This window comes from Polypterus senegalus, chromosome 14 (genome assembly GCF_016835505.1).
Source record: "Polypterus senegalus isolate Bchr_013 chromosome 14, ASM1683550v1, whole genome shotgun sequence".
Classification (NCBI taxonomy): domain Eukaryota; kingdom Metazoa; phylum Chordata; class Cladistia; order Polypteriformes; family Polypteridae; genus Polypterus; species Polypterus senegalus.
Window position 1 is genome coordinate 143,528,461 of NC_053167.1, and position 27,916 is coordinate 143,556,376.

The following is a 27,916-nucleotide window of genomic DNA, read 5'->3' on the forward strand; positions in this document are numbered from 1 at the left end:
AGTTCACGACACAGCTGGATTTCCCCCCTGGAGGAAAATACTTGGTGTTTTTAGAGACTCGTTACTATTCTTATTATATTTAAGCCTTATGTTCATTTTTGAGGCCTAGTCAAGCCTTAAGCCTACCATTTTCCTAGGGCAGATTCTGGCATGTATTTTCTGGGTCTTTTTGAATGCACAACCTTTTTGCCATTTGTGTGCTGCTGCAGCACCACACATAGTATAGTAGACTGTCAGTGCTTTCCTCATCAAGGACAAGGTGACAATGTAGCTCCATTACTTTTATAGTGGCCAGCAGTGGTGGGAAGTTGTATTCACAAATATGATGAGGAAGGCTTCAATGTCTTGTGATCTTTGTTGTGGGTGAGTCCCTGTGCCTGGTTGTACCTCCTTGGAGTCAGTTGCAGAAACTTCTTCCTCCTTGTTCTGTGCTGCTGAATCTTCAAGAATCATTTGGTCCGTGGCTCCTTAATGGTGTTGTTATTGTTCAGTCAGACAATTCTGAGTCTCCAGATAGCCTGCTGCTCGGTTAGCTCAGACAGCTCTCATTTCCGATCTGCGTGATTGTGCTACTGTCAAAAGAAAGCAAATGGGACTCATAAAAAGGGCTGGTAATTCTCCTGAGAAATCCACATTTAATTGACAACTCACTGAAGGAAAAAAAACAAACTCTGCTCTCTAGTACGAAGAGTAAGATACTCCTGCGTTGGTTGAGCCAGGGTACCATCTGAAGTTGTTTATCAGAAAAGACATAAATCCAGTGTGTCTTCAAGGTGAAAAGTCCAGGGGAACAGAAGGTGGAAGGCTGGCAGTGAGTCTCAGGTGACATTCAGGGCAGTTCCTCTTAGTTGTTGTCCTTGTAACTCTCGAAGAAACAAACAAGCCAGTAAGTGACGGTGAAACCTAGAAATCCTCCCCTGATGATACCTCTAAATCAGTCCCCAAAAGGCTTCTGCACAACACCTTCTGCACTGGTGACCCTCAGCACACACTCATGGGGATACACATGGCCCAAAGCAGGAAGGACCCGCTACCTGCATAGCCTCATTGGTGTCATCATTTTCACCAGGATAGTCTGCAGAGGCTTTACCTGAAAACAAGCAAAGAATGGTGACAGGCAACATCTGCCATTTGTCAATATAAGGGCCTCTGCTTCAACTTCTGTTCTGTTTTACCAAGAGAGAAATTAAAGACAGTAAGGATTACGTTATGAGTGCCTGCAAGATTGTAATCATATTCACAGGGATGGGTGTGTGATCAAGAAATATGGGAAGAAGTGGAAGGACATGGTGACACCGAGTTGTAGGTAAGGCTAAGCTACGCTTCATTTGTCTGACTAACATCTGCCCTCGGTGTTGCTCTGCTTTGATGGATTTTAAAAACACGTGAAAGAAAAAAAGGTCAGGTAAACACAATGCAAATAATGGAAATCTGCACCTATGGGGAATAATCTTTGGGGAACACTTTTTCTCAGTTTTCCATTTGTTTTAGAAGCGCCGTTTGAATGCATGTCTAAGTTTATTCCTATGGAGAATTCAGTTCTTTCATTTCCATTCACCTCTGAAGTCATTTTATTATGCATGAATGTGTTTTCGTGTCTTTCCATGTTGATATTTTTACAGTTGCTAAGTATGGAGAAACAAAACTGCGCACCACCTAATGTCAAAGTTGTGATGGTATAAAGAGTTCATGAGCTAGGGGTCCCAAAGTATTGTGACGTTTCTTGCCATTGCATGGGCTGTAGGGAGTGAAAGTGATGATGGGGTGGAGTCTTGGGGGGGCACCAGAGAGAGAGAGAGCTGAGTGACAGGGATGAGGGTTAATTAACAGTGCGTGGAGAAAAGGGGAGGTGGTGGTCGGAAGTGGCAGTTGTTACTGGAGCGAGAGAAAGACACCATCAAGTGGTGAGGGGAGCGAACAGGTAAAGAGGTAGATAGGATGAAGATGAATTATCTTTGTTATTTTGGTCGTGTCCCCGTGACCCAGACAACGGGCGGTGGTAGGGCACCGTTTATATCGAGGCATATTCAATAAAAAGCCAGTCGGCATTTGGAAGTCCCCATCGGACAAGCGGCTCCAGAGTGTTAATTCGCCAGGACGAAAGCACTTCCAGAAGGAGAGGCAGATCACCATTAAACCCCAGCTTGTAAAAAGATGTCTTAAGTCTTAAAATAATAATACAATCAATATAAAAGATTTATCCTTCACACAACTTCTCTTTCACAAGAGTAAAGCTCTATATAAGACAAAAAGTAGTTGCTGTAACACAAATGGCAATTCAGGCAAAGAAGTCTCAATACAGACACATGAAGAAAGTTCGAAAATTGAGCAACAAGGTCAAAAATCCAAAAGAATTCTCAAAGCACAGAACTACACAAAGATACACCCCTCACTCCTAAGGGCCTTCGAGATGAACCACCTGCAACTATGGGAGACCCTCCAGATCCTGGTGGTGACTGGCAGGTGGCCTCTCCTCTGTCTCATCCACTTTATTGAATGATTTGAGAATTTCTCTAAGTGACTTGAGCTGGTGTTATGTTTCTAGTTAGAGGTTTATAGTGTGACGAGAAAAGGAACCAGGACTCTTTCTTGGTGCTGCAGTGTGGCTCACACAGTCCTTGAGTCTGCTCCACAGCTGGTCCACCATTACCAGGACCACCACAGGCTCACCCACCTGCTTATCTCCGAGTTTACCCCTTAACAGGGATGGCTGGATGGTATGGAAGGCAGTAAAGAACTGATTTTATTTGTCATTATAAAATACAAAGATATCTCAATTTTTTAAAGGAAGCCATACAAATGTTACATCTGTACATTTAGTTTTATTGGGTAATTCAAGTAGTTTTACAGATATAAGCTATTAAAAAATTATACTGTAAAAAAAAAATATGGCACTATGGGTAACACGGGTTGGGTGGCATCCCCGCTGGGATGGATGGCTCCTTACTGGGCTGGGAGGCCCTTTTAATAGAAGGATGTGAGCAGACGGATATCCCACCCAGATGGCTAGTTGTACCTTTCCTGGTTGGGAGACCTTTATGATGGATGGACAAGGGGAGAGTGCTTCCCAGGGCCATGTGCTTCCCCAGTACACCGAGTGGCGACATCCTTCTGCCGTGTATTCCATTTGAATACTCGCAGATCTCCATGGACTTGTAGTTTTGGTAGGAAGCCCTGTTGGGGTTCTTGGGTGCCACTAGTGGGAGCTGCTGGAGGAAGACTCTCCTATCACAGGAAGGTCCCGACTGACACAGAAGAGCTTCCAGGATGCAACGTGATAGTGCTGGATGTACTCCAGGGTCCGGTATAAAGGAAGCTGCTCCACTTTACTTGGGGGTCAGAGTCAGGAGAGGAGTCAGACAAAGTGAAGTGGAGTGGAGTGAAGAAGGGAAGAGGAAATACTTCTGGAACTGCGGACTGCATTAAGGTGTTTATTGTCTGTGGTTTGGGATGTTGCAGCGCCTCCTAGCGGATCACAACAGTTAAAAATAGGTGAGCTATGGGTGCAAGCCAAAACCTTTAAATGACAATCATTTACCACATTAAAAAAATAACATAAAATACCCCTAAAATCCATCCATCCATCCATCCATTTTCTAACCCGCCGAATCCGAATACAGGGTCACGGGGGTCTGCTGGAGCCAATCCCAGCCAACACAGGGCACAAGGCAGGAACCAATCCTGGGCAGGGTGCCAACCCACCGCAGGACACACACAAACACACCCACACACCAGGGCCAATTTAGAATCACCAATCCACCTAACCTGCATGTCTTTGGATTGTGGGAGGAAACCCACGCAGACACGGGGAGAACATGCAAACTCCATGCAGGGAGGACCTGGGAAGCGAACCCGGGTCTCCCCTAAAATCCCAGTATTTTTATTACATCATAAAGTATGGGGCCCTTCGCTGCAGTCCACACCCTTATCAACACTGCTCCTTTACAGTAATGGCACTTCACTGGTTGTGCGGTTCAGTGCTGTGAAGGGCTCTTTGCACATTCATTTGGTTTATTGGCCTTTGACCTGGCTCCTATGCTCTGGATAAAACAGAAATCTTTAATGTCTAGTAGGCAACCTAGCAGGATACATCAGATCAAGAACACCTGAACTGAGCTTGAGTAAGCAGCAAGATTAGGAACCTATTGGGATTTCACAAATCTGTTATCATCTGTTCATGGTCACTTATGGAGCCTGTTAGGGATCTAAGCAGATAAAAGCTACTTCTGAAACTTCATGTAGGTGTTCCATCTGTGGAATCAGTAGGGGGCGTCAAAGTACCCTAAACATAACCATGCAGACACAGTCACAGGTTCAAAACTCAGACTTCTTTTTATTAAACAGAGTTCCTTCATCTCCATTCAAACGGCACAGTACTGCACCGCAATAGTCTTCTTCTTCCCTTCACTCCTCCCAGGCGAGTGTGGTCCAATTCTGCTACTGACTCTGACTTGCCCGGATGAGGGAGAGCTTCTTCCTTTATACAGAACCAGAGAATACTTCCAGCACCACAAGTTTGTCCATAAGAAGCATGGCTGTGCCAAGTGGAAGTCCCATTAATTCCTGCTGTGGCCCCTGGAACTCAACAGGGCTGCCTCACTGGACTGCAGTTCTCAACATGCCCTGTAGATATCTGTATGGGACACTGCCCTCTAGTGTGTCGGGGGAATAAACAGTCCCAGTAAGCTGCCTTTCTGCTGTTCCCCCTGTTTTATGTTAGGTTAGAATGATGACCAGAAGGGGCTGGCCGGGTGGTCTTTTGGCCTTGGAACCCCTGCAGATTTTCTTTTTTTTTCTATCCTCCTTGCCATCTGAACTGATCACTGAACTAATCTTTGGAGACTTACATCATGATATTGTAGATAAGGATGCTACTCTTGTACTAATTACATATCTGCTTCATAAGATCGTATAGATTAATTTGTTTTTTTCTTTGTTACTTTTTTATTATAATTTTATTTGGTTTTCCTGTAATGTAACTTTCTTTTTGAGATCTTGTGAAGCACTTTGAGCTCCATTCTTTGTATGTAAATGTTGTTCCAGTATACTGACCTCCCAGCCAGTTAAAGGATCCTTGATCAAGTCCTTCTGGGATGCCAGCATTTCCATTTCTGTCCATGTCCTGACTGCAGCAGAGACCACCCTTCCTATCCATTGTCAGGGTCCCGTGTCCTTGTTGAAAGTTATTTTGGGTCTGCTGATTTACAGGAGTGCACAGCACACCGAGCCCATAAAGATCAATGCATTCATTGACATTCAGTTGCCCTTCTCGATTAGAATGACTGACCTATAAGCAGCCCAGCGCGAGTGCGTCTGCAGCGGTCCGCGCCCGAGTATAAATGAGCCTTTACTCTGTGACGTGTGGTACTCCAAGTGCTGTAGCTCTACGAAATGTCATAAATATCGCTGAAGAGACATTGGAACTCAGATCTGCCAGTGGAAGACATCTAGTATTCCCGTTGTCTCTGTGGGGCTGCTAAGATGGTAAGACACTGAAATCCCCCTGGGCACCATTTGTTCATCTTGTTGCCCTCTGGCCTCTTGCAATTTAGTGCAATTTATTAATCCTCGAGGGAAAAATCTCTTTTTGTTTGACCTATGGAGGTCAGAGCGCAGGGTCAGACATTGTATGGCACCCCTGGAGAAATTTTAAGGTTAAGGGTCTTGATGAAGCACACAACTGAGTAGGGACCCTCTGGCAGTAACGGGGTTTGAACTGGCAACCATTGCAGATCCTCAGCCTCAGGGCCACCACTCGGTCTCTGATATTGGGACAATTATTGAATTAAATTTAGCACTGAACTTTATCATTTATTCTTTAGTGGACTGGTTTACTCGGCTAGCACAGGTAATGTTCATGTGGATGTTCATGACTATCTATATTCTTTTAATGCACTCTGTGGGTTCTTATCAGATTGTTTATATACAGATAGGACAGGCTATGTTTCGGTTTCATTTACACTTATGTCTTTGTTCAAATGTATGTTTTACCGGGAGCTGTCATCAAACATTGTGCAATGGCAATAAAGATGACTGTGTTTAACTAACCCACTGACGCAATGAGGCCCCCAAAATCTCACATTACAGTGCCTGACATCAGTCCGCAGGTATGAGCCCAAACGAGTCGGACTGGCCACCCTCAGCAGAGCACAATTGCAGGGGTGAGCTGGGTGGGGACGGCGTAAGATATGTGGGCTATGGAGGCGGAGGGTGTCAACTCTTCTGTCAGCAGCGTCCTTGTTTGTTTCTGCTCTTTGTTTCATTCTTTTATGGTCTGTTGACTTGCACAGTTGATTTTACTAGGAGGGTTAAGTGGATTTGAAAATGACTATGAGAAGGAAAGGATTAGGTTTTCTTCTTATAAAGTGTGTTTTGAAAACAAAGAGTGTGAAATTGAGTACTGAGTTTATTTATTTCAAAGTCAAAGTGAACTTTATTGTCATCTCAGCCATATACAAGTATACAGACAGACGAAATTGTGAAGCTCAGGGTCCACAGTGTAACAACATGAAGTGCAAATAATACATTAAAAATAGAATTAAAATTAAGATTTAAATTTAAAATTAAAACACAAGACAAGACATTGTGCAAAAGACAAGACAAAGGAGTAGCAGCAATATTGACGTGTAGTTAGCAATATGAACATTGATGCAATGTATGGTATTTGCAATCTAGATACATAAATATAGTCAACAGATATGTAATATAATAAATAAATGATAGATATAGATAATACAGAAATGATCAGTGTATGATAAGAGTTGTTTAAGACGTGCAAACAATGACAGGTCAGAGTGTTTCAGAACAGAAGGATATCAAGAGTGTCAAAATATTTAAAGGTCAGTATGACATTTTCAGTTCTTTTCTCCATGCACATCAGTCTTTATCTATCTATCTATCTATCTATCTATCTATCTATCTATCTATCTATCTATCTATCTATCTATCTATCTATCTATCTATTTATTTATTTATTTATGTATGTACTGTATCTTCAGTTTCTGTAGGCTTTGCTGCCATCTATTTTAAGGGTTGAATGAGTGGATATCGCAGCAGGACCTCTGTGGTGTGGCAGTGAATAAAGAGCACATTCACAAGCCAGTGCTTGCTAAAGACGGATCAGAAAATGAATGAATTCCTTTGGGCTCATTAGCTGGCATTGTCACCTCACATCTCGTGAGATCTGAGTTCAAATCCCAGAATAATCTCTTTGTAAAGCTTCCATAGATGGATGGAGACCAGTCCCTGTGTGCAGATAGGTGGGACCTTAAAAACCCGTCCTACAGTGCAACATTCATAAAACACTCGAGCTCTCCGGTTACTGTTGTTCTCTGTTGCAACATTAGAAGCAAAGACACAAAGGAATGATTTGTATGAAAATGTGCTGTATAAACAAATGTTGTTGCTGTTCTTGAATTGTCAGAATTGTGGTGTGGCTTCACCTGGAAGGCCCTGCTTATTAGCCCAAGACTAAAGGAAGAAGTACTATCTAAGGTTTAGGTTTACTTTATTAGCACTGTATGTAAAATTGTGTTGCAGTACAAGAGATTTACATTAGCTGTCCTTTATGACAGCAACTGATTGAACCAGACGCACGCATGTAGAATCCCATTCATGTACAATTAAAACACGCGCTAAAATAAAAAGTTTCATGAGAATAATAAATAATTCCTATATCTAAGATTTATTGAGCTGTATGATTGATGCTGGAACAAAGCTATTTTTATGTGTTTTTGTTCTGCTTTTGGGAACAGTAAATCCTTTTCCAGAAAGGAGTAACTGAATTTCAACGTGCAAAGAATGAGAGACGTTACTTAAGATCAACCTTGCCATATACTTTAGCTGCCTCGAGTGCACAAATGATGAGCCCCCAATCAGCCTACGTGACCATTTAACAATTTGCTTTATCTCTCTGTTCTAAAAAAAATCTTAGAAGGTTGGAAGGAGACGAGACGTGATTTTCTCAGAGAGACACTTTCACGTCTTGCATGATGAGTCTTTGTGCCAAGAGATTTACCCACGCACTGGCCGGAAATCAAACAAAGAGTAGATGACAGAGTAGAACGTCGTAAAGAATTCAAAAACGTTGGCGCAGTACACATGCAGAGCGGGTTAGAGGTAATGGAAGTATGAAAATTTGAAATTCTCCAAAAATTATAGTAAAGATCGCATTAGCGCAAACAAATGGAAATTATTACTCAGTGAAATAACGGAACAGCGAAAAGAGATTGAATATATTGTTCGGATTTAAACTTTAAGTCGGAGACTTGTAGATTGTATAATTCATGTTGCCATCAGGGAAAAAAAAGTAGTGTTTCTTCCCAATGAAGAGGCGAATCCACGAGAATTAAAAGATTTGTTGTTTGGTGAAAGTGAAATCCCGCGAGAGAAATCATTTCTTATTTGTGTGAATGCTATTCTCAGACACATTTCTTGTAGAGAGAAAGAAACGATATTCCCTCACGGCAGTTATATGTTGCGTTGTCACGATGTAATTTCAAACACGGAATCAAAATTCAATGCGATATTGACGAAAAGGTAAAAGCGAAAAAACATCAAATATATGGATATAGATGATATGACAGAAGTGCGCCATGTGAGATGCAGATCACGCGGCAGTGCAGCAGCAGCAGCAAGCCAGCAGCTGATCGAGCAAAAAAGAGATAAAAAAAAATGTATTTGTTTCCCATTGTATCACCATTTAAGAGGGGGTTTCGGAGGAGAGACTGCGTCTTCTTGGGGTGCGTTCAGCCCCCCATTCACAACGCAAGCATCAGAGATGCAAAGTGGCCGGAGTTGGCAAGCGAAGCGAGCAAGGGGCAAAGCCCCCTAGTTTTGTTTAAAGTAAAGCTTTCCAAACCAAGATGCCGGAGAGAAAGATAAAGCAGATTCAGTAACAGCAGAGTAAAGCAGTCTTAACAGTCTCAGTCTGCAAATAAAGCAGTTGTCTTAAACAGAATAAACGCTGGTGTGCCCTTTGGCATACAATATCACAATTTGCCTCTAGTTTAGAATCAATTATTGTCCAAAACATTTGTACGATGTCACACACTCTACTGTACAATCTGACCATTAATACGTTCACCTTCATGATTACTACTGTTATGTCCTTAGCTTTAGATACATTTAACTGAAACAACATAGGATTCTAAATATGTTCAATTTTCTTTAAGATTTCTGTCTTTATCAACATTTCAAATGATTTAATTAAGATGGATGTGAGAGCCACCGGCCTAAAATCAATGAGTTTTGGGGGAACTGATTTTTGGAATAGAGACCACCTTAGCATCCTTCCATACCTTTGGTACATGTTCTTTATATAAAAACTAACTAAAAAGGTAATGCAATATAGGGCTTAGTTCATTTGCACACAATTTAATGGTGAATCTGCAAATATCATCAGGGCCCTGACTCTTTCCGTATCTTTATGTTCTGTTTTAAAATGCAGACTATCTACCAGATTCTCACTCAATATTTGAGAATCATTGCTAAAATCCTAGATGTTAAAATGATTGTAAAAACAAGAGCTTTGGCAAGGTCTATATCTGAATGAAAACCCTCCAGTGTAATTGAGAATTATTTTTGTTCCTTATTCCTGCTATGGTTTTCATTCTGTTCAGAGCTGATCCAAGTTCATTTGCTGCCATCATATTCTGTAGTTTAGATTTATAGCTTTGTTTTGCCTTTAAAATTTCTACTTTTAGCTTTTTTGTAGCTGTTTGCAAATCAGGCTGTATTATTGTGATATTCCCCTCTCCTTACCCTTTACCTAGTGGTAAGTGTACTCATCAGATTTGTTACTGGCTTGATCTAGTGTTGCACCTTAAGAGTAACACATGCATACATACTGTAGCTATACATACACACAGAGAAACTCAACAGTGCCCTATGAATGACACACGCACACAAACACACAGCTGGTTAATCACTAGCACTTTAAACCACACAAGTGCCTTAGGAATAACACAACTTGTCACTCTCCTAGGATTTCATGAAACATACACCCAGACCCTAATCACAACAGTGCCCCATGTATGACACAAACACACAGCTGAATAACCTCTGGCACTTTAAACCACACAAGTGTCTTAGGGAGTAACACAGCCTGTCACTCTCTCAGCACTTCAAGAGACTGACTTATTATTGGCACGAACAACATAAAATGTTTTAAAGATATCTCAGACCTAAATATTACATTTGGTCTACTAGAATACATTTAAACATACAAAGGCTCAGCATCCTTGACCATAGGCCATTTATAAGTCAAGAACACCTTACTTTACGTACTGTTCCCTACTTTTAGGTGGAGCTGACACCCTCAGCCTTAATAAACCTCACAGAAATCTCAGGCTGCTCCAGGTGCTCAAAGAAATCTACCTTATTACTTCAATCACTCTAGACATTAAAACAAAGCATAGAAAGTTAAAAGCAGCATGGTATTTATTACAGCAGTGGCTCTCAAACTGTGGGACGGGCCCCCCTAGGGGGGTGTGAAGATATCAAAAAAAGAAAACAAGAATCAAAAATATGAAAAATACATCTATTGAAACCAAAACAAATGAACTTAAACTACAGGGTGGGCCATTTATATGGATACCCCTTAATAAAATAGGAATGGTTGGTGATATTAACTTCCTGTTTGTGGCACATTAGTATATGTGAAGGGGAAAACTTTTCAAGATGGGTGGTGACCATGGTGGCCATTTAGAAGTCGGCCATTTTGGATCCAACTTTTGTTTTTTCAAAAGGAAGAGGGTCATGTGACACATCAAACTTATTGGGAATTTCACAAGAAAAACAATGATGTGCTTGGTTTTAACGTAACTTTATTCTTTCATGAGTTATTTACAACTTTCTGACCACTTATAAAATGTGTTCAATGTGCTGCCCATTGTGTTGGATTGTCAATGCAACCCACTTCTCCCACTCTTCACACACTGATAGCAACACCGCAGGAGAAATGCTAGCACAGGCTTCCAGTATCCGTAGTTTCAGGTGCCGCACATCTCGTATCTTCACAGCATAGACAATTGCCTTTTAGATGACCCCAAAGATAAGAGTCTAAGGGGCTCAGATCGGGAGACCTTGGGGGCCATTCAACTGGCCCAAAACGACCAATCCACTTTCCAGGAAACTGTTCATCTAGGAATGCTCGCACCTGACACCCATAATGTGGTGGTGCACCATCTTGCTGGAAAAACTCAGGGAATGTGCCAGTTTCAGTGCATAAAGAAGGAAACACATCATCATGTAGCAATTTCACATATCCAGTGGCCTTGAGGTTTCCATTGATGAAGAATGGCCCCACTATCTTTGTACCCCATATACCACACCATACCATCAATTTTTTTGTTCCAACAGTCTTGGAGGGATCTATTCAATGTGAGTTAGTGTCAGACCAATAGCGGTGGTTTTGTTTTTTAACTTCACCATTCACATAAAAGTTTGCCTCATCACTGAACAAAATCTTCTGCGTAAACGGAGGGTCCTGTTCCAATTTTTGTTTTGCCCATTCTGCAAATTCAGTGCGCCAATCTGGGTCATCCTCGTTGAGATGCTGCAGTAGCTGGAGTTTGTAAGGGTGCCATTTGTGAGTAGCTAATATCCGCCGAAGGGATGTTCGACTAATGCCACTCTCCAGTGACATGCGGCGAGTGCTACGCTGTGGGCTCTTGCTGAATGAAGCTAGGACAGCCACTGATGTTTCTTCATTAGTGACAGTTTTATGCGTCCACATTTTGGCAAATCCAACACTGAACCAGTTTCATGAAACTTAGCAAGCAGTTTGCTAACTGTAGCATGGGAGATGGGTGGTCTCGTAGGGTGTCTTGCATTGAAATCTGCTGCAATGACCCGGTTACTGCATTCACCAGACATCAACACAATTTCTATCCGCTCCTCACGTGTTAACCTCTGCGACATGTCAATGGCTGTAAACAAAGAGAAACTTGTAAATAACTCATGAAAGAATAAAGTTACATTAAAACCAAGCACATCATTGTTTTTCTTGTGAAATTCCCAATAAGTTTGATGTGTCACATGACCCTCTTCCTATTGAAAAAACAAAAGTTGGATCCAAAATGGCCAACTTCAAAATGGCCACCATGGTCACCACCCATCTTAAAAAGTTTACCCCCTCACATATACTAATGTGCCACAAACAGGAAGTTAATATCACCAACCATTCCCATTTTATTAAGGTGTATCCATATAAATGGCCCACCCTGTACATTCTGATACTGAAAAATAAATATAGAGTTAGATAAACGTTGATAAAAGTTCGTATAATAAAATCGGCATCTATGATATATCATTAAATAGCAAAATACCCGCGCTTCGCAGCGGAGAAGTAGTGTGTTAAAGAAGTTATGAAAAAAAAAGGAAACATTTTAAAAAATAATGTAACATGATTGTCAATGTAATTGTTTTGTCACTGTTATGAGTGTTGCTGTCATATATATATATATATATATATATATATATATATATATATATATATATATATATATATATATATATATACACACACACACACACAGACACACACACACATATAAACATATATACATAAATACATATAAATATACATATATATACACACATACACATACACAGATATACATACATAAACACATATACATATATATGTGTATATATATATATACATAATCACATAATCACATATATATACATATCTAGTATATATACTGCTCAAAAGAATTAAAGGAACACTTTTTAATCAGAGTATAGCATAAAGTCAATGAAACTTATGTGATATTAATCTGGTCAGTTAAGTAGCAGAGGGGGTTGTTAATCAGTTTCAGCTGCTGTGGTGTTAATGAAATTAACAACAGATGCACTAGAGGGGCAACAATGAGATGACCCCCAAAACAGGAATGGTTTAACAGGTGGAGGCCACTGACATTTTTCCCTCCTCATCTTTTCTGACTGTTTCTTCACTAGTTTTGCATTTGGCTACAGTCAGTGTCACTACTGGTAGCATGAGGCGATACCTGGACCCTACAGAGGTTGCACAGGTAGTCCAACTTCTCCAGGATGGCACATCAATACGTGTCATTGCCAGAAGGTTTGCTGTGTGCTTACGCCATGTTATAGTGTGACTTCTACGCATGGCGTTATGCATGAGGCCCCAGGTCTCTGTGGCTTTCAAACCCCAAAACACGATATGGCAAAAATTGGTTCACCCCAAGGATCGGGTGCCCCGGCACAGACAGAGTAATATAGTTTACGCAGTTAATTGCCAAGAGGATTGCCGTGAATCATACATCGGGGAAACCAAACAACCATTGGAGAAGCGGATGGCACAACACAGAAGAGTTTACATCTACAGGACAGTGGTCACTCTGATGAAGATGTGTACATCTTGGACAGGGAGGAGCACTGGTTTGAGTGAGGAGTCAAAGAGGCCATTTACGTGAAAAAGGAATGAACATCTCTGAACCGGGAGGGGGCCTAAGGTTCAATGCGGTGATTGCAGCCATTCCCCAACTCTCTGTGAATGGTACTCATGGCCATTGGTCAATGGACAATTTGCATATCATTGATCACACGGCCCATTGTTAGTCAATGGTGCTAGTTCGGTCATTAGGCCAAGATACTATTTATAAGGTTGGAGAAACCTGCAGTCAACCGAGACTGAGGAAGTCACTTGGATGAGTGATGAAATGTATTGGAAAAAAATTATGCCCAGATGAACAGAATCAACTTTTTAGAAAAAAGCAGCTAACAGTCATATTTAAATGGCATGTCACAGCCGGGTCAGACTGACAGTAAAGCACCAAAATCACCTCAGAGGCTTCCTGCTTATCAATTCCAGATGCTTGTTATGCTGGTCTAACCACCAGCAACAGTGCAGCCCTGTCAGCCTGGCAGCTTCAGTCCTCTGCTGACACCGAGATTTGTGGGACTGCGCAGCACACGCCTCCAGTGCCTGTGCCTGTGCCTTGTAACTTGTGAGACGTCTGCTTGCGACTTAGAAAAAGTAAGAGACAACTTGACGGGTTTTAAGGGTGAGCTGCCACACGTGATAGAAGGGTGTGAGTGCAACATATCAAGTATCAAAGAAAAGGTAATACTTAATCTTGTTGTTTGTTTAATTGAGGAAACGAATGTGCTGCTCTGTGAATTGAGTAAAAGTCACAAGGATCAAGAATTCAGCGTAACAAATCCAGCTTGTCATTTGCTCCTCCAATGGTGAAAGACACTGTTTGTTTGTTTTAAATCCTTCTGCAAGTTCTGCAAGTGCGAGACGTCCACGAGTACTACGCTCGACTTCTTGAGAGATTTAAAAACTGCAGTCATTTTTCAGAAGTTCAACAAAAATACAAACTCCCTGGATGTGCTGATCTTATTCATTTCATGGAAGAGTCACAAGAAACGTGAGACAAGGATTTATTAACTGGGCGTGTAACTGAACAAGTGGAGACAGGAGGAAGGGGCGCTTCAGGTAGACTGATTTATGTTTTCTTATACTAAATAAAATGAAGCAAGGCATTTGTATATACAGTATTTGTATGTATTTGTTGGGTCGACATAAACTCCTAAATCCTGGTCAGAGGTTGCTTCCTGTAGCTCATCTTCATTTATAAATGATGTTCCTGTTGTCCACATGTAGCACTTTGCACTTTTCTACATTAATTTAAACTGCATTTCCCAGGTGAAGTTTGTCCAGCTCTTTCTGAATTGTTTTCGCTGCCTCCTCAGTGTTTACCATTCCTTCAGTTTTAGCATCATCTAAAAATTTCACAGGTTTACTTACTACATCAAGATTGAGGCTATTAATGTAAATTAGAAAAGATAATGGTCCGAGGAGAAACCCCTGAGGGACTCTACTGATGACCCCATTCTCTTTTTACCTGTGCTCTTTGTCTCATGCTGGTTAACAAACTTGAGATCCAGTTTTTCAGGTTACCTCTGATGTGTCAAACTTTTTGAAAGATGTAGTCTTTTCTGTTGTATGCTTTGTTTTTATCAAATATTACATTTGCCTGATCAAAAAAATCTAAAAGATTGGTTTACCAGGACTATCATGTTCTTTACTAAGTTACTTTCATACAGATACTTTTCTAATTTATTTTGTATTATAGTTTCCTAATTTTTCATGGTACAGAAGTAAGACTAAACTGGTCCGTATTTATCAGATCCATTTTGTCTCCCTTCTTGAAGACTGAAGACACATTTGCAGCTTTCCAGTCCTCCAGTACTTCTCCTTTCTCAATTGACGGCTCAGATATGTCTACTAAGGGTGTTTAGTTGACTCCTTTCAATGCAACTGGTAGACCATTAGGTCCAAGGGTTTTATTAGTCTTCAGTGTGTTTAGTGCTCCCATTTTAAAATCTGTGAACTGGGAACTTGGAACTACTACTGGTGCAACATCACTGGAATTGATGTAATCAGCTGTTTTTAGGTAGTCAGCCCAACCTTCAATAGTTCAGAAACACAGCAAGGTGATCTTTGAAGGTCTCAGAAGTGCTACGGCCTATTGCTATTAGACACTTGTACTGGAGGACTTACATCCAAAGGGGATCAACTATCTGATCAGTGGGAGTTTGAACTATAAAGAAAGACTGAAGAAGTCAAACATTTCAAATCTAAGCAAACAGAGATAAAAGGCATTTTCACACCTAGTTTATTCTGAGCAGTGTTTCTGAAATCTGGAGGGAATTCCCTCCCTAGTCTGATTGGTTTAGGTAAATATGAACACACCAATCCGAGTCTAGCGTGGACCAATACAACCCTTCAGGAACCGTTCTCGGTGTGATAATAAATGAACTCTGCAGCGGTTCACATGAGATATGGATGTGATGTGACACAGGACCAATCTGTGGTTACCACGTTGCACTATTTCTGCCAGTACTTAGGTGGATATAAGTGGATAGGACTGGCAAGCTTTGTTGGGCTGAATGGCCTGTACTCGTCTAGAGGGCTCTAATGTAATTTCTAATGTAATCTCATCATAAACATAAATTCATATCTGTATACATATGGGCGGCACGGTGGCATAGTGAGTAGCGCTGCTACCTCGCAGTCAGGAGACCAGGGTTCGCTTCCTGGGTCCTCCCTATGTGGAGTTTGCATGTTCTCCCTGTGTCTGCGTCGGTTTCCTCCCACAGTCCAAAGACATGCATGTTAGATGCATTGGCGATTCTAAATTGTCCTTGGTGTGTGTGTGTGTGCGCACCTTGCGGTGGGCTGATGCCCTGCCCAGGGTTTGTTCCCTGCCTTGCGCCCTGTGTTGGCTGGGATTGGCTCCAGCAGACCCCCCGTACCCTTGTAGTTAGGATAGAGCAGGTTGGATAATGGATGGATGGATATATACATATTCTCATAAAACAGTTCGTACAAGTACCAGTCTGCAGCAGTGCTTCTTAAAATTGCCAACAACTCCCAGTAGCCCTGGCATTATTACACCATCGGGCAGATTCAGAGCGTGTGGGTTTTGCTGGAAAGAAGATTAATTAAGTGGGCTTTTTAAAAAGGAGTCAGAAAGACACTGAGGGGCTTGCAATTATCTGTCAGGGTTTGTTTCTACTCACCACACAAGCCATTAGGTTACATCCACCACTACCTTGGATTACAGTTTTGTCTGTTATGTACAGTCATGTGAAAAGGTTAGAACACACCACGGAAACTTTTCACTTTCAAAATGTTTGAATATGCAAACAGTGCCTACAGTTTAAAGTGATATAAAAGTGCTATTCAAATGACACCTATAATCGACACAGTTTCAATCTAAATTACAAAAATGCAGAATTCCACATGGAAAAAGTAAGTACACTCTTAGTGCGGAGATATACTTGATGCTATGCGACTTGGAAGCTCACAGATGCTGACTATACTTGCGTGCCTTATTTTATATACAGCCAGAAGATTCCACCAAGAGGCAGTTTACGAGATATGATCAAGGTGAGAAAACAATGTCTGGTTTTGCTGTGTTGTAACTTGAGGGAATAAGGATGTTGAAGATATAAATTCATTGCATTCTGAAGCTGTTATGAAGGTAAAAAGACAACAACAGCAACACAGAATATGGAATGTGAGACCTTTAGATGTATTGCTGCATTACGCTGAGGAGTATGTGATGACTGCATTGTCTATGAGAGAAATGGATGAAGAAAAGCACCATGAATACTTTTTTATGTCAGCATTTAAGTTTGATGATTTGCTTCACTGCATCAAACCATTCATCAAACATTGAAGCAGGCACATTGATCATGTTAGAGCAGCATTACGACTTGCCATCACATTGCGTTAATTTGCAACAGCCAAATCCACACTTCTTTTCTCAAACATTTTCCGCTTTGCATCCATTTATCAACACTTCAAACCCATAAAATTTGAGTCAGGTTTTTTGGATAAGGTGCTAGTGATTAGAACCTCCTGAGGGGGTCTGCAAGCGGACCTGACTGTCCTATTTAAACCACAGATATCTAGGGTCTGGTGTTCTCTTTGCTATGTGGTGCCATCATGCCAAGATCGAAAGAGATCACTAAGGCCTTCTGAAAGAAGGTTGTGGATGCCTTTGAGGGTAAGGGATTTAAAAAGATCATAATATTATTTGAAACAAATCATTCTACAGTAAGGAAACTCATCTACAAGTGGCATAGATTTTGGAACATTGCTAAATGTATCCAGGATTGGTGAGTCCAGTAAATTCAGCCCAAGAGCTGATCATCTGATACTAAAAGGAGTCTCCAAGAATCCCAAAATGTAATTGCAGGGATCTGCAGGTAACTCCTACAACAGCTGGTGTCCAAGTGCATCTGTCTACAATGAGAAAAAAATTACACACATTTCACCTGCATGTTAGGTGTGCCAGGAAAGAGCCTTTGCTGTCCAAAATGAAAATCAGAGCAAGACTACAGTGTGCCAGTGAACATCCAGGCAAAGACCAGACCTTCTGGAACAAGGTGCACTGGACAGATGAATCAGACATAGAGCTGTCTGGCCACAGTAACAGCAGACATGCTTGGTGCAAATCAGGGGGAGAACCTCTTAACAACTGTGAAGCATGGTGATGGAAATGTTCTGGTTTGGGGTTGCTTTTCTGCCACAGAGCTTGTGAGTACCCTCTCTGGTCAATGTGATCAACCATTGACTGGCTTATGTCCCCATTCACTGCCATCCCTCAGAGCTCATGGTCTCTTCGCCAACTGCAGTTCTTTGGTGTCCATGAAACTCTCAAAGTGGGTGGTCGCTACTGAACATCAGCAGTATTTAGCAGGGAGTACCTCTGCCCCCAAAGAGCCAGTACAGTACAATCCCGCAAAGTCGCGGTTCAGAGTTCGCAACCTCATTCATTCGCAGATTTTTCCTTAGAACCTAACTAATAATTGTTAGTGGAAACCGCAAATATCCTCTGCAATTTTTATGGCTTTTTTCATGGCAATACTGAGAGAGAACCAGAAGCAACTGTAGAGAAAACTGCGGCTTGGGATGGTGAAAGTAGCCAACAGAATTTGAAACTGCAACTCCCAGCAGTCCCTGCAGTGGCTCTTATTGGTCTTCTGCTGAGGGTGCTGGGCATAGACATATATAGGTAGACGCCGCATTCACTGTGCTGCCCAGTCGACACGATACATCAGTGCGTCAGCCATATTGCGAGTGGCAAAAGTGCCATTTAAACTAATGCAGGTAGACGTGGAAACCAGTTTTTATGATGAAAAAACAATAACGTTTAAAACAGTATTATTTGCATAAAACAGACTTTGACGAATCGTTTAAATAATGCAATTATTTATATCCATTTATACACTAATAATGGCAATTATTAAATAATAATAATAATTATTATTAAATAATTCCTCCCATACAAGTAACATTTCTTAGACTGCCTTCTTCCATCTCCGAAACATTCTAGACTTCATCCTGGTCTTATGCAACACAGTACTGAAGTATCGGTTAATCCCCGAGTCACCTCACGTATAGGTTACTGTAATGCTATTCGAACTGGCATCCCACAAAAATGTATCCATTGCTTACAACTTCTTCAAAATATAATAATAATAACCTGCTGTTCTAAACCCACTGAACATATCACACATATTCTCTCTCAACTTCACTGGCTCCCTGTTAACTACAGAATACGATACACAATCCGCTCTTAACATTTAAAGCTCTCCACAACCTCACTGATCTCCTCCAGACTGACACTCCTCTCCTCACCCACTCAGATCCTCATCTGCAGCTCGACTTTCTGTACCACACGTCAGACTCAGTGCTATGGGAGCTCGAGCGTCTCTCATTGTGCTCCTCGACTCGGAAATTCTCTTCCCTCTCATATATGTCAGCTCGATTCAATAACACATTTTAACACATCTTTTCAAACTGGCATACCAATTGTGAATTTTGCATTGTTACTGCTAGTTATCTTTGTTTGTTTGCTAATTATTGCTTTTTGATTTATCATTCTCTGTTTTAATTTTACAAATGTTGTTTAATTTTATTGTAAGGTGACATTGAGTGCTAAGAAAAGCACCTATTAAATAAAATGTATTATTATTATTATTATTATTATTGAGATGAAAACTTGACCAATGTCTGAATATCAAAATAGTAAGACTGCAACTGGCAGTCTGGTGTTTCTTTTAACAGTGAAATTATACACTCAATGACAAAAAGAAACAATTTTACTGTATACAAATTGACTTAATAATTTCTGAAAACATTTCACTCATTCCTCTCTCAATCTCTCTTTCTGTCACACACACACACAATGTGGTTACTTAAATATATACAGGACAGGATCTCAAATCCTTGAAACAGAACTGTCTTCCATAGCTTTTTCCGTGTGTTGCCACTCTGTAATTTGAGAGGATTCAGTCTGGCAATATGGTGCAGCCTTAGTTTGTGGAAGACAAAGACAACTGAAGACGTGAGCATTAAATGATGGCTGTCAATTTCAAACTGTGTTTCCTCGAAGTGCTCCTTCATCTGAACCAATGTGAGCCTGAACAAACTGATTGGTCAAAGATCCACTGACAGCTTGTCCTAATGTCGACTGTCGGATAACACGCTCAGCTACTTTGACCACCTTGACTGGACCCTCAGAAGGAATCACCAGACCTCCTTTGTTTTTTAATGTGAGCGAGTGGTAGCTTTGATCATATGATGCCGGTACAGCCTCTGTTACCAAACTAGCACGGCACACGTCACAGGACAGCTTTCTCAAAATCCCATCTAAGGGCTAACTGACCTCCCACTGCTTCCTGAGATGGGAAACCTTCAAAGTTTGAGAAATGTTAACAGCTAACAACAATCTACATAGTTAGTGACTAAATACGTTTAGCCAAAACGTTGTTTGGAGGCTCACTTGAGCACATAAAAGCATAGCTTTGCTATCTTAGCCTGGCCTAGCTAAAGTTAAGATTATAAAACAGGATTTTCTAATGGCCAAATATAACCAAAACAATTGTTCAGCCTTACCTATGAAATGTAATCCCGCGGGATCTGATTTGGACCGTACAGCAGTTTGTTACAATCCCAAGCAGCACATGCGTGAGGCATCTTTATCCATTACTTCACTCCACAGCAGTGCCACTCGCAATTTGGCGGCGATTTGATGTACGTTGCTGCTAGTCACGCGGCGTCTAGTAATTCTATATCTATGGTGCTGAGGCTGTTGAGGTCAAAGGGTGTCAGTGCAGCTTTTAAAAAGGATACCAGTGACCAAAAGCAAAAAAAAAGTTTTTGTAATTTGTGTTTCAAGTTCCTGTCTGTCTGCCTTCTGTTGGGTTACCTGTACTTATTCGTTTTGTCCTCGATCGTTTCATGCGTCTGAATTATCTGCCGTCTGCCTGTGTAAATGAGGACTGTGAGTGGATTCATGGCCATCCTACAAATAAAGGAGCACTCCTGAACCCATCCACCCGTTTTCACCATTTCAGGAATTACCGGTAGGACTATCTGTACATTTCCATTCAATGTGCGGATCTCTGGACTATTTTCATCATTACATTTCATCCGTTGCTGTTTTTCATGAACTTTTGTTTCTGCTTTGTTGTATTTAATGTGTAATCGCCGTAAGGGGAACAGGGGTGGTATCGTTGTTTTCTTATTTCATTTGTTTTCATTACATTCTTTATTTGCTGTTTGATTAACGGTTTGCTTTGGTTTTGTCTCAGTTTGTGAGGGTGCGCGGGTCAGGTCAAGGCTGGGTGCATCCCTGGAATCTCCACCATAAAAATAAATAAATCACCGTCTTCTCAATGGTGTGAATCTTAGCGGCAGCCCCCTGTGAGCAGGGGGGCTGAACGCACCCCTAGAAGACACAGACGCTACTCAAAAGCCTCCTGTTAAAAAACGCTGATAGATTACCTTCACATTGTTCCCTTACTCGCTGGGCTTACTTGCGGCTGCTCTGTCGCCTGATATGCTTCTCGCGCAACACTACGCTTACTTAAAAGCCTGAACAGTGCCTGTCCTTTTTGGCTGATTGCTTTGTTTCTCTCTCCTCCCCCAGACATTCTCTGCTCCTATTGGGGGTTGTGCTCCCCTATGATGTTTGTCTATTCTTTAATCGATAACTAACTGCATACTGAGCTCCTTTTACTTCTGAAAGAAGTGTTAGAATAAAGTTCCTGTCTCTACAATCTCCTGTGTTTCTGTGCAGTTCTGTGATCCAAGTGTCAGTACTGCAGCCTCACTGTCCCTGGGATTGAGCCGCTGCACTAAGACTAGCCTGCAAGCATCAGGGCTTACATCTGTGTGCTTGCGTACAGCCAGTTCAAGTGCAGTTGGCTCAGTGATTTACTGAGTTTCATCCAAGTTGCAAAAATAAAAAAAATTAAAAAAGACGACACAAAAGATGGTATGTGAGACTTTTAAAATGTATCATTCATGTCATTACATTCGGGAACTATCTACATGTGACAGAAAGCCTCTATGCCGACATACAAATGCATTCGTGGTGCTTTTATATTCAAGCGTCGCATATTCCCGATCGTAATGACACGATACATTTTAAAAGTCTCAGTGCATCTATTTTTTTGCAACTTCACATCGGCAACATAATGTATAGCGCTGTATTTGAGCCACTGAGAAAAAAATAAAAGACACGGTGAAAATGTGTATTTTGTGATTAAAGTGGAAATTTCGGCTTTAATCTCGAAATGTCCATTTTAACCTCGTAGTTTACTTTATTATTAAAGCAGACCATCGTAAACGTCATCCCAGTTTTTAATCGCTACAAGCTTCTTGGACCTGACAGCAGGTAAAGCAAAAAAATAAAAAATAGATGGCACAAAAGATGGTATGTGAGACTTTTAAAATGTATCGTGTCATTACGATCGGGAATATGCGACGCTTGAATATAAAAGCACCACGAATGCATCTGTATGTCGGCATTTTGCTTCAACACTTTGAACCATTCATCAAACAGCAAAGCGCGCACATCGATCTCCGAAGGATCTCCATAGAGGCTTGCTGTCACATGTAGATAGTAAACAGAGACTCTGACGTCACGTTCGACTTTTAGCACACTGCGCCCCCCGACTTTTTGCTGGTACTGCAACTCGAGCACGCGTCTCGTTAATTTCTGAGGACCTGCTCAGAGGACGCCAGCGTGAAATGAATGCTGGGAACGCGTGGCAGCCATGATGCGGACGCGTACGCGTTTTGAGCGTGAAGTATAAATGAGCCCTAAGGGTTCATTAATACGGGGGAATACAAACAGTGCGAGTGAAGAGCTTATAAGTAAGAGGAGCGCAAAGTTAGGAGAAGAGACAGAGAAAAGTAAAGTTAACCTCATAGAAAGACAAATAGCAGGCAGCTGAGAGGGAAAACAGGACAGGAGCTTAAGGGGAAAAGGTGGAAAATATCTGGAGCAGATCTCAGTGTTACCAAGGAGCAGCTGAAAGAAGAAGAAATTTAATTTTAAGAGAAAAAAAAAAAGTTAGGCAGTTTACTAATCCCAAATCAAATTTTAATAATGAGGCCAGTGCAATGCAAGTCCTGTTGGATGTTGGACTTTTTAGATGATGGTTTGGAAGAGCCAGTTGTCTATGAGGGTACATCTGCAAGAGAAGAGCCCCAACGGGCCACCTCAAAACCAGTTCCCAAAAAGAGAGAGGTAGTGATAGTTGGGGACTCAATCATTAGGGGGATTGAAGCGCAGGTGTGCTCCAGAGAGAGAGAGTCTCGTACGGTGTGTTGCCTTCCGGGAGCACAGGTGGGAGACCTCCCTGGAAGGGTGGATAGGCTCTGGCCAGAGCGGGAGTGGATCCAGTTGTCATTGCCCATGTTGGAACAAATGACATACATAAGGGTAGTCTGTCAGTTCTGCGATCCAAATTTAAAGAGTTAGGTACCAAGCTGAGGAGCAGAACTGACAAGGTAGTCTTCTCCGAAGTTCTGCCTGTGCCACGCGCCAGTCCAGGTAAGATTGAGGAAATTAGAAGGCTTAACGTGTGTCTCAAATCTTGGTGCAGGGTAGAAGGGTATAGGTTTATGGGGCATTGGGACTCCTTTTAGAACAGATGGGACCTGTTCTACCGTGACGGGTTACATCTGAACTGGAGGGGCACCAATGTATTGGGGAGGCGTATGTGTAGGCTAGTCGAGGATTGTTTAAACTAGGGAATGGGGGCAGGGAGTTTAGGACAGGCCAGATTTAGATCTATACATGGAGGAACAAACAATGGTGTAGAAATAAAAATGCATATTAATGTAAATTTTAAGCAAACACGTAAAGATAGAAGGATTAACACATTAAAAATAGCTTGCCTTAATGCTAGAAGTATCAAAAATAAGGTAAGTGAGTTGGAGTTGTATGTAGCAGAGCATAATTATGATATTATAGCAATAACGGAAACCTGGCTAAATAACAAAGATGGGGATGAGTGTAACATAGAGGGATACACATTTTTAGGAAGGATAGACAGAACAGAAAAGGAGGTGGGGTTGCTGTTTATGCCAAACAGGAATTAAATGTAAGTCATCTTCAGTTGGACGATGAGCCCCATCTTAGTGAGGACATGTGGCTTCGCCTGGAAAATATTAGGGAAAAGGTCTTATTTTAGGAGTGTGTTATAGACCACCCAATTCAGACAGTAATTTCAACACACATCTTTTAGTAATATCAAAAGGCAAGTTTACAGGGGATATTATAGTCATGGGGACTTTAATTATCCAAATATTAACTGGGATAACCTTACAGATGGAGGAGCACAAGAGCAGGAGTTTTAGAAGTAATCAGCGACTGTTTTTAACACAGCATGTTAAAGCACCAACAAGGGGTGAAGCCTGTCTGGATTTAGTATTCTGTAATAATCAGGATAGAATTGAGGGTGTAGAGGTGATTGAACCACTAGAGTCAAGTGACCATAATGTAATACAATTCTCAGTATTTTGTAAGAGCAAAGACTAAAATTGTTAAGTTGAACTTTAGTAGGGCTAATTTTGAGCAGATGTGACAAAGTCTAAGTAGGATAGACTGGGATAAGCTTTTAAATGTGGAGACAGTCGAGGAGCAGTGGAACAGGTTTAAAAATGTAATGCAGGACAGATACAGACCTAAATTTGGAAGTAATAGGAAACTAAAAAAATCTCCACGATGGATTAATAAAGATTTAAAAAGAAGTTGCAAAGGAAAAACTGCTGTATAAGGCATATAAGACTAATGACTGCAAAGAGAACCGTAGAGCTATGAGAACATGAGGGCAACCATTAAGAAGGATATCAGAGAGGCTAAAAGACAGTTGGAGAGGAATATAGCAGATAAGGCGAAAGAAGACCCCAAGAGATTCTTTCAGTATTTTAGTAGTAAAAGAACAGTTAAGGAGGAGGTCAAGTTCATCAGGAATAGTAAAGGGAATTAAAAGATACAGACAATGAAATAGCAGATGCCCTAAACTTACATTTTTCTGAGGTGTTTACAAGTGAGCAAGTGGATAACCTCAGAGGTAAACAACTACTAAGGAGGTACTGAGGGATTTGGAAATTGTAGAGGGAGAAGTGCTGCTCAGATTAAATAAGATGAAATCAAACAAATCACCAGGCCCAGATAATATTTATCCTCGTGTTCTTAAGGAGGCTAGTGAGTACATATATAAACCCTTGACACATATTTTTAGGAAGTCACTGTGCACTGGAGAGATTCCAAAGGACTGGAAAATGGCAAATATCATCCCATTATATAAAAAGGGTGACAGGGCAGATCCAAGCAACTATAGGCCAGTAAGCTTAACAAGCATCACAGGAAAATTAATGGAAGGAATTATTAAGGATAAGATTGAGCAACACATGACAAGGACAGGAGTTATTCTGAACAGTCAGCATGGGTTCAGAAGAGGGAGGTCGTGTTTTACTAACATGTTGGAATTCTATGAGGAGGCAACAAAAGGATACGATCAAAGTGGAGCTTATGATATTATTTATCTGGACTTTCAGAAAGCATTTGATAAGGTGCCACATGAGAGGTTGGGCATCAAGTTAAAAGAAGTGGGGTTCAGGGTGATGTTTTTAGATGGGTGCAGAATTGGCTCAGACACAGGAAGCAGAGGGTGATGGTGCGAGGAACCTCATCAGAACTGGCGATGTTAAGAGTGGTGTTCCACAGGGGTCAGTGCTAGGGCCGCTGCTATTTTAATATATATAAATGATTTAGATAGGAATATAAGTAACAAGCTGGTTAAGTTTGCAGATGATACCAAGATAGGTGGATTAGCAGATAATTTGGAATCCGTTATATCATTACAGAAGGACTTGGATAGCAGCATACAGGCTTGTGGCAGATGAAATTTAATGTCAGTAAATGTAAAGTATTACACATAGGAAGTAAAAATATTAGGTTTGAATACACAATGGGCAGTAGGAAAATCGAGAGTCCACCTTATGAGAAGGATTTAGGAGTCATAGTGGACTCTAAGCTATCAACTTCCAGACAGTGTTCAGAAGCCATTAAGAAGGCTAACAGAATGTTAGGTTATATAGCACGATCTGTGGAGTACAAGTCCAAGGAGGTTATGCTCAACCTTTATAATGCACTGGTGAGGCCTCATCTTGAGTACTGTGTGCAGTTTTGGTCTCCAGGCTACAAAAAGGACATAGCAGCACTAGAAAAGGTCCAGAGAAGAGCGACTAGGCTGATTCCAGGTCTACAGGGGTTGAATTATGAGGAAAGATTAAAAGAGCTGAGCCTTTACAGTTTAAACAAAAGAAGATTAAGAGGTGACATGATTGAAGTGTTTAAAATTATGAAGGGAATTAGTACAGTGGATCGAGACTTGTTATTTTAAAATGAGCTCATCAAGAACACGGGGACACAGTTGGAAACTTGTTAAGGGTAAATTCACACAAACATTAGGAAGTTTTCTTTACACAAAGAACGATAGACACTTGGAATAAGTTACCAAGTAGTGTGGTAGACAGTAAGACGTTAGGGACTTTCAAAACTCGACTTGATGTTTTCTTGGAGGAAATAAGTGGAGAGGACTGGCGAGCTTTGTTGGGCTGAATGGCCTGTTCTCGTCTAGAGTGTTCGAATGTTCTAATGTTCTAATTGTGATGCTCTTTGCATGAAAAAAAATGTGTTCCATTAAAATTTCACTTTTTCTTTGTGAATTTTGACATTTACTTAAAGTGCAGCAAAAAAAGTATTTGGCGTCCAAGGTTGCATTAACTCCCAAGTTTGTAGCAGTTTAAAGGTTAAAGCCCCAAGATGCTGCCGAAACGCCCTGCACCGTCTAAGGCTTCTGGCAATGAAAATGCACTTGCATGAATTACAGTATATACAGTATAGCGGTAACATTGGTATTTGACATTCTAGCACTGTGGGAAACATAGCAGTACAGTATACAGGTTTACCTTTACATTCTTTATTTTTAGGTAATGTATTAAGCTGAGTCTGAAATTAAATTAAAGTGTTTTAGGGCCATACTTAGGGTTTACACTATGAAAATAGGCACTTTTTTAACCACATCCAAAATTTGCGTTTTTCACAATTCGTGGGTGCTCCAGGAACGTAACCCCTGTGAATTTTGGGGGTGTACTGTACTTCACATGGGGGAATTGTCCCAGACTACCATGATTCCTCTCAACATTACCAACTTTTCCTTGATCCTGCTGTCCTACTTTCTTTTGCTGTTTTATGATTTTATCCCCAGCATTCTTTCTCACTCTTTTCACATCCTTTCCCGTTTTTTCTCCTCAGGCTCTCTTTATACTTTACTGAGTGTAGGTGTCTTACTTACAGATTCCAGGATGCTAAACTGATGATATCTGCATGTGACTGTGCAAACAGCCAATCTCCTCATCAACGCTCCAGAGTGCTACTGTGGGCATCTAAACCGCTCCGTGCCTGAGCACACTGTTTTTAAAGTTGAAAACACACATTGTCATGACCTCTAGTTATCAGATTGGCATACTGCTCACCAAGCAATACTTGGAAAACAACCCAGATAAGTTTGCAAATGAGGTGGTGCACAAACACAGCTCTTTCTTAGACCTTCATGATCATTTTTCCTGAGAAAAAAAAAAACTGCCCAGTGAAAGAGGTCCACATGACACCTATGGGGTGTTTGTCGTTACGTCAGGTTCACTTGAAAGTTTGCTGTGTGAAATGAAGCTGAGCTAACTGAAGATTGAAAAGAATTAACTGATCATCTCCTGATTCAGAACAAAGCAAATTAACTATGAACATGAAAAAACCTTAAGAGGGGACATGTCGTTTTAAAATACATTTTTCAATAAGAACATAGGGACATGGTTGTAAACTTGTTAAGAGCAGATTTCGCACAAATGTTAGAAAGTTTTTCTACACGCAAAGAAACCAAGAGACTAAGTGGTTTAGCGGAGAGCAGGACTGTAGGGACCTTCAGATCTTAACTTGATGTTACTTTCAAGGAATTACATGAATAGGATTGATGACTTTGTTTAGCTGAAACTAGATCAGAACTG

The 27,916-nt window shown here is 41.0% G+C and overlaps 1 protein-coding gene across 4 annotated transcripts in view; it reads left to right on the forward strand.

Annotated features, from left to right (window-relative positions):
- Positions 1-1,232: 1,232 nt before the first annotated feature.
- Positions 1,233-27,916, forward strand: part of LOC120515032 (N-acetyllactosaminide beta-1,3-N-acetylglucosaminyltransferase 3-like) — a 55,751-nt gene continuing 29,067 nt past the window's right edge. The window contains exons 1-2 of one of the 4 annotated variants that reach the window (XM_039735724.1): positions 13,911-14,467; positions 16,885-16,927. The gene's annotated coding sequence lies outside the window, so the exon portion shown is untranslated. Of the gene's footprint in view, positions 1,307-13,910; positions 14,468-16,884; positions 16,928-27,916 lie in introns of those variants that run through there. The other 3 variants (XM_039735725.1, XM_039735723.1, XM_039735726.1) reach the window with 3 other exon arrangements.